The sequence below is a fragment of the Chamaea fasciata genome, unplaced genomic scaffold, assembly GCF_029207755.1.
Source record: "Chamaea fasciata isolate MVZ Bird 193981 ecotype frontalis unplaced genomic scaffold, bChaFas1.0.hap1 SCAF_9, whole genome shotgun sequence".
In the NCBI taxonomy this organism is placed as follows: domain Eukaryota; kingdom Metazoa; phylum Chordata; class Aves; order Passeriformes; family Sylviidae; genus Chamaea; species Chamaea fasciata.
This window is the reverse complement of record NW_027094094.1, coordinates 9,252,063-9,265,080: the sequence shown is the minus strand read 5'-3', so window position 1 is coordinate 9,265,080 and position 13,018 is coordinate 9,252,063. Positions and strand designations below refer to the sequence as shown.

Below are 13,018 nucleotides of genomic sequence, written 5' to 3'. Positions count from 1 at the left end.
TTGTCAGCTCTGATAAAGGAGAGATTTTGGGGTTTTTTCCACCAAAATATGTCATCCAGTTACAAGCTGAATTTCTACTTTTTTTTCAGATCAATTCTCCATGTTCAGACTAGTCAGAATAATGTGATCCCACTCAACTATTTGAGACTACAGGTAGCAGAGTGTTCAGTCCCCACTACTGTAAATGAATCTTGAGGGGTCAAAAGTCAACACAGGTATTCCAACAAGTTAATGTTTTTCACTTCTTCCAGCAGAGGACTCAAGTTCTCTACAAACAGATTATTCTGTGCACTTGAAGACCTCTACATGACATCCTATTCTAGGCATCAATCTGGTGCCCAAGTCACATTTCTGTGACCCATTTTTTTTCCCCTGCACATCCTAATGTGCTTGTGAGGTGGATCCTCACTCCTTTTTCATGCTGGAAGTGTCCCAAGAACTTTCAATCAAATGTGACTGAATATCTCCCTCCCAGGGATATCAGGACACAGTAAAGCACCAGCTGTTCTGCTCATCTCTTCCATGAGACAATCAGTTTCAACCTGATGAAGATCAAACTCCAGCTTCAACTTGTTAATAACACAGAAGTGAACAGCTTTTGACCTGCTCAAGTGAGTCAGTTGAGGCACATCTAAATTTCATAGAGAAGCACTTCTTGCTGGTCTTTATGACCCCATGGACTCTTGAATATGTAAAACTAAGGATTAAACTATTTTATAGCAGGATCTTATGGCATTTAATTCACTCTTTTCTCACTCTCCTTCTTTCTGCTTTTTTTTTGTTTTTTTTTTTTTCCATCCTTAATGTCTAAAAGACACGTTTAGTTACCAGGGAGTGCCAGATTCTTAACGCTGCATTTGCAAATCATCTTGTCCTTTCCCCCTTTACCTTGTGTATCACCATCAATTATCTTTTTTCTCATATCCTTCATAGAATACATACAGAAAAGAATTTCTATTTCATTCAATAGAAAAAAATTCTGTTCTTTTGTACCCTTCCAGTCTTCTTTTTTACTCTCCCACCCACTACTTGTGGGTTTTGTTATCCCAGCATCTGTTTTTTCGTGATATTTTTTCAGTGCAGTCTTGAACATCAATCACTTATTTTAGAATATCATTTTCCCTTTTTCCTTTGCCTTCATATATTCCATGGCGTGCTCACTAGGCATCCAGAAGTGCTGCTTCATTACTTGCCTTCAGCACTGCAAGCTGCTCACATGATCAGAGGCAAGAGCTCCAGAAGTCACAGGAAGATGTAATTTTCTGACATTTTGGTTGAAATTAAAAGATCAATAACATTTAGGACAGCTACAGAAGTGAGCTGTGCTGACTAACTCAGTGGCCATATCACAAGCTCAGGAGACTTTTCAGGATAAGGATGACAATTATGTTTCGCACGGTTTTTCCTAATTTCTACTCCAGATATTTTTATCCTCTGTGACAATTTCTGCTGATGTATATCCACACAGAAATAGCAGGCTAGAAGCTAATACAGGCTCCTCTCAAATAGCTACCTGCAAGCAAGAGACTGCTTGGTTATTTTCCCCTTTTAAAGGGTCAGGCAGCAAAAGAATCCTCATGCAGGCCTGGAGATGCAGTCCCAGCTAAGCCAAGAGGAAAAGTTCAGAGGGAATTGGTACATCTGCCAGTCTGCAATGCTGTTTTTCACCTTAGAATGACTAGAGAAGCCAGCACTATGGGGCAACACGGCAGAACCCTACAAAGATTATTTAGGAGAATCACAGCACCCCACACAGAGCCAAATCTGCAATTACATCTTTTCTGTCTAAGGGGCAGAATTACATCCTTCAGCCAGCCAGCAGCATGTGAGAAGCAAGAGGAGCAGAGGTGCTGCTCAGTCACTTGCTTTTACCATGCAGTTTGCCCCTGCCTGTGCCCAGCAGTCTGGTTTGGGCAGCTATTTGTCAACCCACTTACCTGGGCCTTCATTCAGCACAATACCAAAGCACACAGTTCTTGCTCTTTTTTAAGGCCCAGTGCAATGACAGTGACGGACTGCACCTGTACGTAGCATTAGAGCTGCTTTTGGTGAATTCAAGGCTAGATAAGCCATCCATGGGGCACACAACGCTGCTCAAACATCGGCACAAGTCTCAGGCTCCTCCGGTTGTTCCCTAAACATCAAATTCACCAGGATCAATCAATTTCTGCCAGTAAAACCCAATCCTTGAGCCCACACAGCTCCTGACACTCCCAGCCTGAAGCACATTGTAAAGGCATTAGTCTCTGCCTGTTGTCTTCCCCGCTGCCACTAACACCAGGAAGAAATTAACTTTAGCAGACAGAGCAGCCAGGACAATTATTACTTCAGTCAGGGAAAGCACAGTATTATGTTTTCCAACCCTATTATGGAGGAACTCTAAAGCCTTAGAAAAGTCATTATTGATGGGCCTGAATAAGTTTGTAAATCTATTATACTGCATATCACCTAGACAACTTGTTTTCTCAGGTTCTGACTTGCATAATCAGTGAAAAACTGGGGCAGGGTGAGGGGATCTGGAGGGAGAAAAAGCCTTTTCTGCCTACTAATTAAATCATAAATAATAGCAAGAACACAAGCTATCCATTTTCTGTATAGAATCAAATCCCCAGGGGCTGACTGCCTCCTTCACTAACCCATCAAACTTCATACAGGCAGAGCACAGCTTCTCATTAACTGTTTTGGGTTTTTTGATGAAAGAAAATCTTTGAAAACAATATATTTAAATGAAGCAGCATTAAAATTACTTGTTTTGATAATGTTTGACTAACAAAATTGCTTTAAAATATTTATTGCAAGCTTCATGATGAATTTGCCCACAAAGAGAAATGACAATGTTTCAAATCTGGTGATTTAATTATTCCATCTTACTAAATAAAGATTTTTTTAATAACATTGCCTTAACCCAGCTCATGATGGATATAGCAATTCAGGAGAGGTACATTTTACACACAAACAAAAATAAAATAATAATAATAAAGAAATCTGAGTTTCCCCCCATGAGCATGGTTACGACTAGAACTCAGTCCAGGGTTTGAGGGGCAGATAATATGACTTTTCCTTCCCACAGTTTGTTAGGAAGGAGTGACAGCTACTGAGGCTCACAAATCTCTCTTGGACAGGGCAGTGCATTAGCCTGCAACACAACAGCAACTCTCCATCCAGCTCAGAGAGAAACAGATGCACTGCTGGTTTATCTAATTCCTTAACTTTTCAGTCTTTTCCTTTATTTCAGCAACTGATATAATACCATCTAAAATGGATTCAACATCAACTTTTACTGAGTCACTTTACTTTTCCTTCTTTCCCTGCTGAGGCATTTCCTCCTCACTCATTGCAAACTCAAACATCTCTCCACAAACAATTCAATTTTCAGGGGAGCAAGAAATAGGGGGAGAAAAAAAAGAGGAGACAGGAAGAAGAGATGTTTGCAGAAGTTGTCTCCAAAATCAATTTGAGCAGTGCTTCATCTCCTCTCCATTCCCACTGTGTTGCATCCCAAGTGTCTCACTTAAACTGTAACTAATGAGCAAAACCAACAAGCTCAGCCATAAGGCAGCACCTGCAGCAGAGCCTCTGCTGTGGTATCAGGTGGCAGAGTTCAGCAGTCCCCACGGCCATCCTCACAACTCCAGAAGAAACCACAAGCTCCCTTTCCAATTTATTTCTTGCCAGTCAAAGCCTAAGGCCTGTATTTAAATGCTGTACTCTAGATTTACACACAGATGAAAACCCCCCAACTCCAGAGGCAGCTGCTCCACTGCAGGCTGAACAAAAACAACCATGGCAGCAGCTGACAGCTGATTAGTTCATTCCCAGATGGAAGAAAAAAGGTCTCCGACTAAACCAAGCTACAAAATGAACCACAGAGGAAGGTCAGCTAAGTGAAAAATGTGGGTTTGATAGGAAAAATTCTGTCACTAAGAAATGGGGAACTTTCCTGATGGCAAAGTATTGCCTAGGGACAAGAGCTTGGTTCAAATCCTGGGTGCATCTTCCCAACATAACCTAACATAAGGTCCTCTCCAAATCTTCATCATGGAAGCTTCATCAATATGTATGCATGTCTTCTTAGCTTGGCTTGGATCTTGGTGAGTCTGGAGGAAACTCCAAAACACAGCAGGAAATATTGCCCTGTACAGAAGCAGCCCAAAGTTGCATTAAATTAAAACTGAAGGGTGGTGATTCCACAGCAACATAGGAAATGTTTTATTATAAATAAATGTTGAAACCAATAGGTTACAATATTTATTTATAAATAGAAATTATGTTTTGAAAGATTGTATTTATTTTAGCATCACTGGAGCATTAAATGTACATCAAGACACTGTTACAACTTAATGCATGAAGTCACATATGGTTTCACCTAAAGGTTTCCTATTTGAAACCCATAGGAATGCAGTCCAAAAGCCCACAAGGAAACATTTTATAACAGTTCTGGAAAATAAGAGAAGTGTAAGAATCCCCTAGGCCTTCCTTGGAATCAGCACACTTCAGAGTAGTCAGAAATAAATCAGACTACAAACTCAAGCCCTGTGCTGGGCCTAGAAACAAATCGTATTTGACAAAAACAAACAAACAAAACTCCCCCCAAAACCAAAACAACATCAACAACAAAAAACCCAAACAAACCCCACACCCAACAACAACAAAAGAACCCACAATCCCCCTCCAAAAAAACCCCCAAATGAACAAACAAAAAAAACCCTGAATATTTGTGCCGCCAAGATAGAGGATAAAAGGAAAAAGCTCTCCACTTATGTTCTCTACTTTGATTTAAAAGATCTTAGACAATCAGGCTCCACCTGAAGTGGCCTGTCATTTATCATTTCCAACAGGTTACACAAATCCTCAGCTTAGTGTTTCTGATGACAATTCTGCTCTGACACTCAGAAGAAAAGCCAAAGCACCAAAATAAGCAGACATTCTATAAGTGTCAAAAAGCGCTCTAAATCAGGAAGAGAGCAACTATTCAGACTTTGTGCACAATCCTCTGCCCCAATGGCAATTTTACTAAGGATGGAGAACAGAAATATTTTTCTCCTATTAAATAGGAAAGCAAGTAACAGAAATAATTTCTTAAAAGCACACTTTTAAATTTCTTCAACTTTTTAGCTTTCCTCAGAATCCAGCCAGTAGTTTGAGGAAAGAACTCCCTGTTCCTACAATGAGCAACGCTGCTGAGTGAGTCCAAAACAGACCTAAAGCTCTGGAGCACTAACTAAAGCACGTCCTGTTTACTCCTCCTGGAGAGCGAGAGCGCGCTTGCCTACCTTGTGAGGTGATACTGAAGAACTTTGCCGACTTCTGCAGTGTGCTGCTGCTTTCACAGATGAGCAAAGCAGTGGAGGGACAGCTCAGTGGTACAGGACACTCCCGTGGCTCTTTCTGGGCTGGGGCAAGAGGGGGGATAGTGCCTCAAGAAGGGTAGGAGACTTAAAAGTGCACCTAGGGATTGTAAAAAAAACTTGCTATGGTGCATTCAGGTGAAGGACTCTGGAATCTGCCCTGAAGAAAGAGGATACAAGAAAATCAGCTATGAAAAAGCTTCAGGAGAGAAATTCACATCTTATTAGACATCAGAGAGCCATAGAAAAGAACCTCAGGCTGCTCTGGGATCAGCAGAGCTTACCTTAGGTGCTCAGTAGGAAAATTCTAGCAGAAAAATACAGTCTAAAATTTTGCCTGGAAAGTAGTCAAATTGGAGAGAGTAAATAAAAGCATCAAGTGTCACAGTCTGACCTAAAATACTGGGGGTATGAAAAGATTTGTTTTATAGAAGAACTATTATATACTTTAGTTGAGGTTTTTAGAGTTATTTACCCCAAATGCCTTCTTTATGTGTACTCAAGTAATAATTAAATCTCAGTACAGTGCGAAAAAATGCAGGTGCTTTACAATTTTCTGTGTGCATAATTACAATTATTTCTGGACCAAAATGGTAGCTGTGGATACAAATGCAATATTTCAGCATTAAGTTTAATATCAGCAGGCAGGAGAGTAATTAGTTAATGGGCATGCAGAGTTTTACTAAAAGGATGAAAGCATTAATTATTATTTCTTATATTTTAAATTGCTTTAATAGGCAGAGTCCTCCCAGAGTACATCTAAAGATTTATTTCTATTCAGGTATTGTTTTATACATGGAAATTCAGGCTTGAAATTAGATGTTGCCCAGGGAATTGGTAATGACTATTATTCCTATTTTTCTTTTTCTTGAGAAGTAAATCCCATACTCTTAAGAAGTAACTCACAAAAGGCATTAATGATTCTGCACTACAGTTGTCAGCAAATGCACAAATTTGCCTAATTCAGCAGTGATTTCCAAGGCAAGTCTTTATTAAAATGTCCCTGATCGCCACGTAAATATAAACATTGTGCTTATTACAAACGACGGGAATTTTCTTTTGGTACCAGCAATTTACAGAATTGACCAAATTCAGATGAAGGTTACTCAAAAACTTAGTTTCATGCAGGGACAGGGCACACAGACTGGCAGCATAGCTTTAGATATGTCACAGAGGGACAATGAGGGAATTGTATGCTTCTCAGTGTCAGAAGCCATTTTCTGTTTGGGAAGCTTTCATTAACACCATACATGCAGCAGAAATTAAATGGTGCCAGTCCAGGGCCAGCAGGAAGAGCTGTTTCCAGAGAAACAAAAGCAGGAAAACTCTCACATGAGGCATGATGGGACGTCATTCACATTCACATCACTTTAGGTGAAAGCAGAGCTGCTGTCATTCAGGTTTTGGAGTTGTTCTAAATGTCCCAGTGTCCAGCTCATTGGGAGAGTATGCTGAGCCTCAGGGGCATTTGTCAGGAGCAGGGCTGTCCTTCTCACCCAGCGACATCTTAGAGCTCACAGACAGAGCTCCCTCCAGGTTCTCCAGCTTCCACAGCGCCAGGCTGAGCCCAGCACGCAGCAGGAGCTCCGCTGCTGACACAGCAAGAGTTGGGGCCCAGAGAGAGCTGAAACCAAAGTCAGAGCGCTGCCCCTCACCGGAGCCGCTGTTACCACAAGGCACTTCCCAGAGAGGAGCCTGAGATGCACCACCCCCTGCCAAGCAAAGGGATTTTTCTGGGAACAGCCCAGGTGACCCCTGCCAGGAAATTCAAGTCCCCCCTCTGGCCCCAGCTGACCCTCTGTAAGGAAAACTACGCTGATTTCCAGAACCACAGCTGCATTTGGAGTACAAACTGTTTTCCCTGGCATAGGTGCAGCATTCAAAGGGGGAAGGTACGATGCTCGTTATCCAGCTGCCAGAAAAAGTATTCCCACCAGCAGAGCGTGAAAGGAGTTGTTCAAGACAAGGTACTACATCCATTATTTACACTTTGCATCACCACCAGTCTTATTAGTAAATATATACAAACTGGAGGGGTTTTTTATCCTCTTTCAGAGGTTATTAAGTATTCCCTACACTATCTCTCATGTGAATCTAGTAAGGTATATAGACAGACACTGATTCATACTTGCTGAAGATTTCACCATTGTCACCTAATTATTGTTTGTACTAATTAAAATACTGTATGCAGATAGTGTCAACACTAAATGACAGCAGATTGAAAGCATCTAAGCAATTCATCATGTCACTAAAATATGCAGGCATGTTTCTCAGCACTAGAACATCTCCTTTCTAATTTAGAGGTGAATTAGGCATTGCTGCAAGTTTGTGACTCAAAGATAATTGCAAGACACTTTTCCTGGCTTCTTGTGTTTTCAATTTGTGATTACTGCAAGAAGTTTAATAGCATCTGTAATTCTCTGAGCCGCCCCAGAAGTCCCCAAGGGGCAGGCCACAATGCCAGTTTCTCAGAAGCAACCCATTACACTTGGTTGCTATAAAGACCAGAATGTAAAATAAATTTGAAATAGAATGTAATTAAGAACTCTTTTGCCAAGACCCATTTCCCTTCAGGACATAATTCAGAAAGTCTGAGTGTTTTGATGAAAACAAGACCAATCCCCTGGCCAAGTAGAAAGGGCTACCTCTCATGACAATTACTTTCTTAAAAATTAAGAAGCCCCATCAGCTGTCTACTCATTGTAGGCTAGGCTGAAACACGATGTTTTCGAAGTTGCTTAAGGTTGAGTCACATTGCTTAGCTCACAAGAGACAAATACCTAAATTCCCCATGAGGTAGGTTAAAACAAGGAAAGACAAATAGGCTTCTCAGAACATCGTCCATTGGCCAATTTCTCATACTGAAGGCTAGAAAAAATGAAATGGTTTGCTGTTCTGTGGGTTTGTTTTTTCCCCAAGTTCTACCTGCAGTGCTAAATAGACTTGAGCAGGTGTTTCCAGTCGCTTCAGAAGGGAAAAAAAGGCCTCTATTCCGTGATATGATTGAGACCAATTAGAGAACAAGCAGAAGCAAGACTGCAAGATACTGGTACTGCATTTTTCAACATCTATAACAAACCCATGGCACCAGGGTCAATGACATCATTTTATCCTGTTCTAATAAAAGCCAACAAGTAACTCCATCAAAACCAAGGCAGCCAGTGTGAGAAAATTCTACCAAAATTCCCTCAGCCCAGACTCAAAAGTTCCTAATGCAACTTTGTATTTAACACCCAGACCACGAGACTTAATGTCCATTAGATGTGAGGAGCACACCCACGCAATCCCTGAATATGCCCAGTACTGAATTCCTTCAGTTTTGAAGCAGGCCAACACAAAAAGTGTTGAAAGTACCTGTGAAGGGAATCTGTCCCTCTGCCCGCACACCCTACTGAGACAAATTGGGCAGCACCCAGTGCTGCACCCAGACTGTTCCAGTGGTGGTCATCTCTCCTCAGACACAGAGCTGCATTGTCAGAAGTAGTCAAAGGATTTTAAATATCATCCCTGACCTTCACAGCAAACCTCCAAGCACTCAATGCTGCCAAGTGTTAGGAGAGAATTCCTGATCACCTTCCAACAAGTTCTTCAGTGACCCTTCATCTTATTCCTTCCCACAGAGCCACCACAGTAGCTTGAAATTCTTTAATTTCTTTAAAGTACATAACTCCCTTAAACACACCGTAAGGTTTTGTCATACATTAAAAACCACATACCCCAGGGCCCTGCCATCAGAGTATCTCAATAACAATAGATCTCTTGTGAACCAGATGAAAGAGACTAAAAAATGAACAAGAAAAGCTGCTCTCAAAGTCAAGGCAAACACATTTTTAGGGCATGAAAACAAGAATGGGAATATAGAGTCCCCAGCAGAGGACTACAACAGTTATATATCAAACACCCCATCAGTGCAGGCAGATCATGAACGTCACTGCCAGCACCACACACTGCCTCAGCTCTGATCAAACCCCCTAAAGCATACTTGTATTCAAGCAGATTTTGCATCTCCTCAAAACACAATCAGATGCAAGAAAGCTGAAGGGTCCCAAAGACACAAATCTGAACCACAAATCTGAAGCTTGATGTTGTATAAGAGTAATTCCAGATGAGAAACAAAATAGCACAGACTCAACAACGAGGAACAAAGATCAATAGGGCAGGCTGTTTTAAAGTAAAATAAAAACATTACAGAGCACAATAACTTATTTTCATGTTTCTTCAGCCCAGTCTTCACATCAGCTCAGCAGGTCAGAGCAGAACTCTGAGTCATTTCATGGTCTTTGTCTGACAGGGTACACGATGCGTCCTTTACACAGCACCTTTTACAAGGGGAAAGAAATCTGTAATTGTTCACCTGCAAAGGGCTCCAACAGCTTGCAGGCAACTGTCACATTTGCTTTAAGTATGGGCAGGACCATCTCCCACAATGAAAATGACTGTTCAAGAGAAAAACAATCCTATACAACAATGCTGTATCTTGGAATTCACAATGGACAGAGGGAACTGACATTTCTTATCACCAAAGCAGTGAAGCCAATGTGGGTGTTTGTACTGTCCCAGTCAGGCTTGCAAGGCTTCACTTATCTTTGGAATGGCCTGAATGCCTGCAGGAATACACATCACCCTAAGGAGGTGGGGTTTTTTGTTTGTGTTTTTTTTTGTTGTTGTTGTTTTTTGTGTGCTTTTTTTTGTTGTTTGTTTGAGTTTTTTTGTGGGTTTTTTGTTGGTGTTTTTTTTGTTGTTGCTGTTGGGTTTGGATTTTTTTGTTTTGTGAGCACTAAGGACAGTTTTTGAAGCACTGGAGTTTAACAGTGGTTATTTGGACATGCCTGCTCAGAATTTGTGCCCAGAATTCCACAGCCACTTTGGGGGCACTCAGTTGAGCCTAGCAGTCACAAGAGGCACATGCAGGGTGGATACCAGTAAGTCATCATTGTCAAATTGTCTAAAGACATTGGAACAGAGATCCACTGTTGAGCCAAGACCCAATACTCCATTTGGAGATACTCTTACAGATTATGTCTTCTCCCTGTTCAGCCAGGCCTCGTGGGTCACCATCAGTAAGTTTTTCCACAGGCCAGTTGATGCCTTACAGCCCTTTAAGGAGGATGATTAAAATACTTCAGAATGCTTTAACCTATACTGTAAGAGTAAAAGATGGAGTATTTCACTGTGAAAAAACAAACAAAACAAAAATCCCCTTTCATTCCTCCCTCGTTGTGAAAGAGCATGAAGATGATCAGATGGAAGCAGCTACATAGATGTCATGCAGATAAACCAGAATAGCTACAGGCCCACAGTGTGGGACAAGGGGAAAGAGCTCCAGTGTGACCCTTTATAGAGATGTGGGAGGACATGTCCCCCAGCAGCTCTGCAAGCCCCTCTTGATCACATGTAATTATCTGCCAAGTTTCCTGTGCAAGTCCAACAGCCACACCCACACACATTCACTTCTTCATGCAGCACACTGGTTTATAGGTATTGCTGAGCATTTACCTGTTTGCTCAACTTTTCAAAGCTGGGTTGCTGAATAAGGTCTTCACCCAGTGAGAGACCATTATTCACACAGCAGTGTTTGTTAGAAACCAAAAAAATATATTATTCATACAGTTATTCCATTCAGTCAACCTCACTCTTCCAACACCTCATTTTTCCTGCTTAGTCTAGCACAGCATTTTCCTGAAATTGGGCATAAGGCTGAGATTTTTGATTTATTTTTTGGGGCCACTTGACACTTACTAGACTAAAAGAAGCCCTACCACATACACACACAAAAAAGCCTTGTTTCCCTCCACTCTCACTGCATTATCCTCCAACTCTTTGAGGAAGACCCACTCCCTGCTGAGTAATACACTCCATTTATCACCACCTGCAGAGAACCCTGCATCAAGATTTTGCTCTCTGTTGCAGCAAACCACAGTCTACTCTGAAGGCTGCAGAGAAAGTGCAAATACATGTACTGAACCCACTATTTAACATATCACCTTTCATCTGTAAATTGTCTGAAAATTCAAATTGAACTGATATGAAAGATGTCTATTGCATTTCCCTAAACTAAAATTTGGGTACAAGTCTTGGCTTCTCATATTTCAGTTAAACAAAAACCTCTGGCTGATACTCTAGCCAGCATGCCAATAAAACAAAGTGTTCAGCTGGCTATGAATTCCTGATTCACAAACACAAGAGCTAAGTGTCATTTAAATACGAGAGGGAAAAACAATTAACAGCATAACATACAAAATTTGTACCTCTATCACACTACAGGCTCTCTATCACCAAATAGTCCATCACTAATTAAGCAATCTGCACTAAATGAATTCTACCTTCACTTTTTGAAAAGAAGTCTGAGGCATTCTTTGCTCATTGTGGCCTATAAAGCTTAACTTAAACTCTTTTACAATCCTCACTCTGAAACTAGAATAAGTTTCAACCTGCCAAGTGCAGGGGACAGCATATGACACAAGGAACCATGTAAATCTCCAGGTGAGAGTTCATCCTGTATCTTCCAGCATCTTTTGTCTTCCAAGCAAAGGTTTCAATCAAAACTGAAGTACAAATCCAACAGTCACACCAAGGTATAGTGAAGGCTTACATCTCTGGGTAGAACAACTGCTGCAGTTCCTGTCATAAACCCCAGGCAGAGAGAATAAAAGGATGTGGGAGAGCAAGAAGTTCCTATGACGTTCCTGCCATGTGCTTTACAAATAGACAATTTTATTCATTACTTTTATTAAAAATCCAACATTTCCTTCCAGAAGCATGGAGGCACCCTCCTAAGAGGAGGATTCAAAACATCTAATCCTGGATGCCAACCCACATAGCTTTGGGTAAAGCTCATAATCTCCTCCACAGTTGCACTTTACTAAGACTCAGAACTACTTCAGTGAATCTTGGTATAAACACTCTTATTAGAATTAGTTGGGTTTTTTTCCAGAGGAAAGCCTTGAGTCACGGCAGGTTTTAATCACTATTTTGGAACTGTGCAGAGAGGCAGGCAGTAATGTAACAAGAAAATGCTTACATTAAGTAGACCATGAAGAGCACCTGGAGACAAATAGATTTTAGCTGCAGAATCTCTTCCACATTAAGAAACAAAATACAATGCTCCAAATCTCTGCCACGTTTGCCTAGAGCCCTGTTACAGGCATCAACATCTCCTGCAAGAGAGTTAGCCTCCAGTAAATGTGATGTGAAGCAAGTACCACACCTTCTGCAGAAGTTACTGTTTTAAGGAAAGAAGAAGTGAACTAGATCACCTCTATTCAGCAGGGTAGGAAGCCTACACTCATATCTGGAGTTTTGCTGATTACTATTTTGACACAGAATAAAGAGCTCCCAAACCAGCCTTTTAAAGGGATCCCATGGTAAGATCTAGCACCCAATTTTCCCCAGGACTAATGTTGAATTAGGTGTAGTTCACCACTATCACCTAACCAAGGCACAGTTCTTATAGACATGCCATTCAACCAAAGAGCTTCAACACTTTCAGAAATCAGTAGATCCTAAGAGTAATCAGAACTACAATATATTTACTTACCTAATCTTCAGGCACATAACCACTTCAGCCAACTTCTGGATTTCTCTTCTCTTTCCCCATCAGGATCCTGAAAAATCACTTGCCTTTGACAATACCTCATTGAAAGAGCACTTTCTTCCCACAAAGATCCAGA

The 13,018-nt window shown here is 41.1% G+C and overlaps 1 long non-coding RNA gene across 1 annotated transcript; it reads right to left on the bottom strand.

Moving 5' to 3' along the window:
* Positions 1 to 2,804: 2,804 nt before the first annotated feature.
* On the bottom strand, positions 2,805 to 13,018 carry LOC136293638 (uncharacterized). Its single transcript, XR_010722204.1, has 5 exons — positions 12,886 to 13,018; positions 12,370 to 12,505; positions 5,633 to 5,685; positions 5,274 to 5,508; positions 2,805 to 4,134 (listed from the first exon to the last, which is right to left on the bottom strand). It is a non-coding gene; the product is annotated as an uncharacterized lncRNA (long non-coding RNA).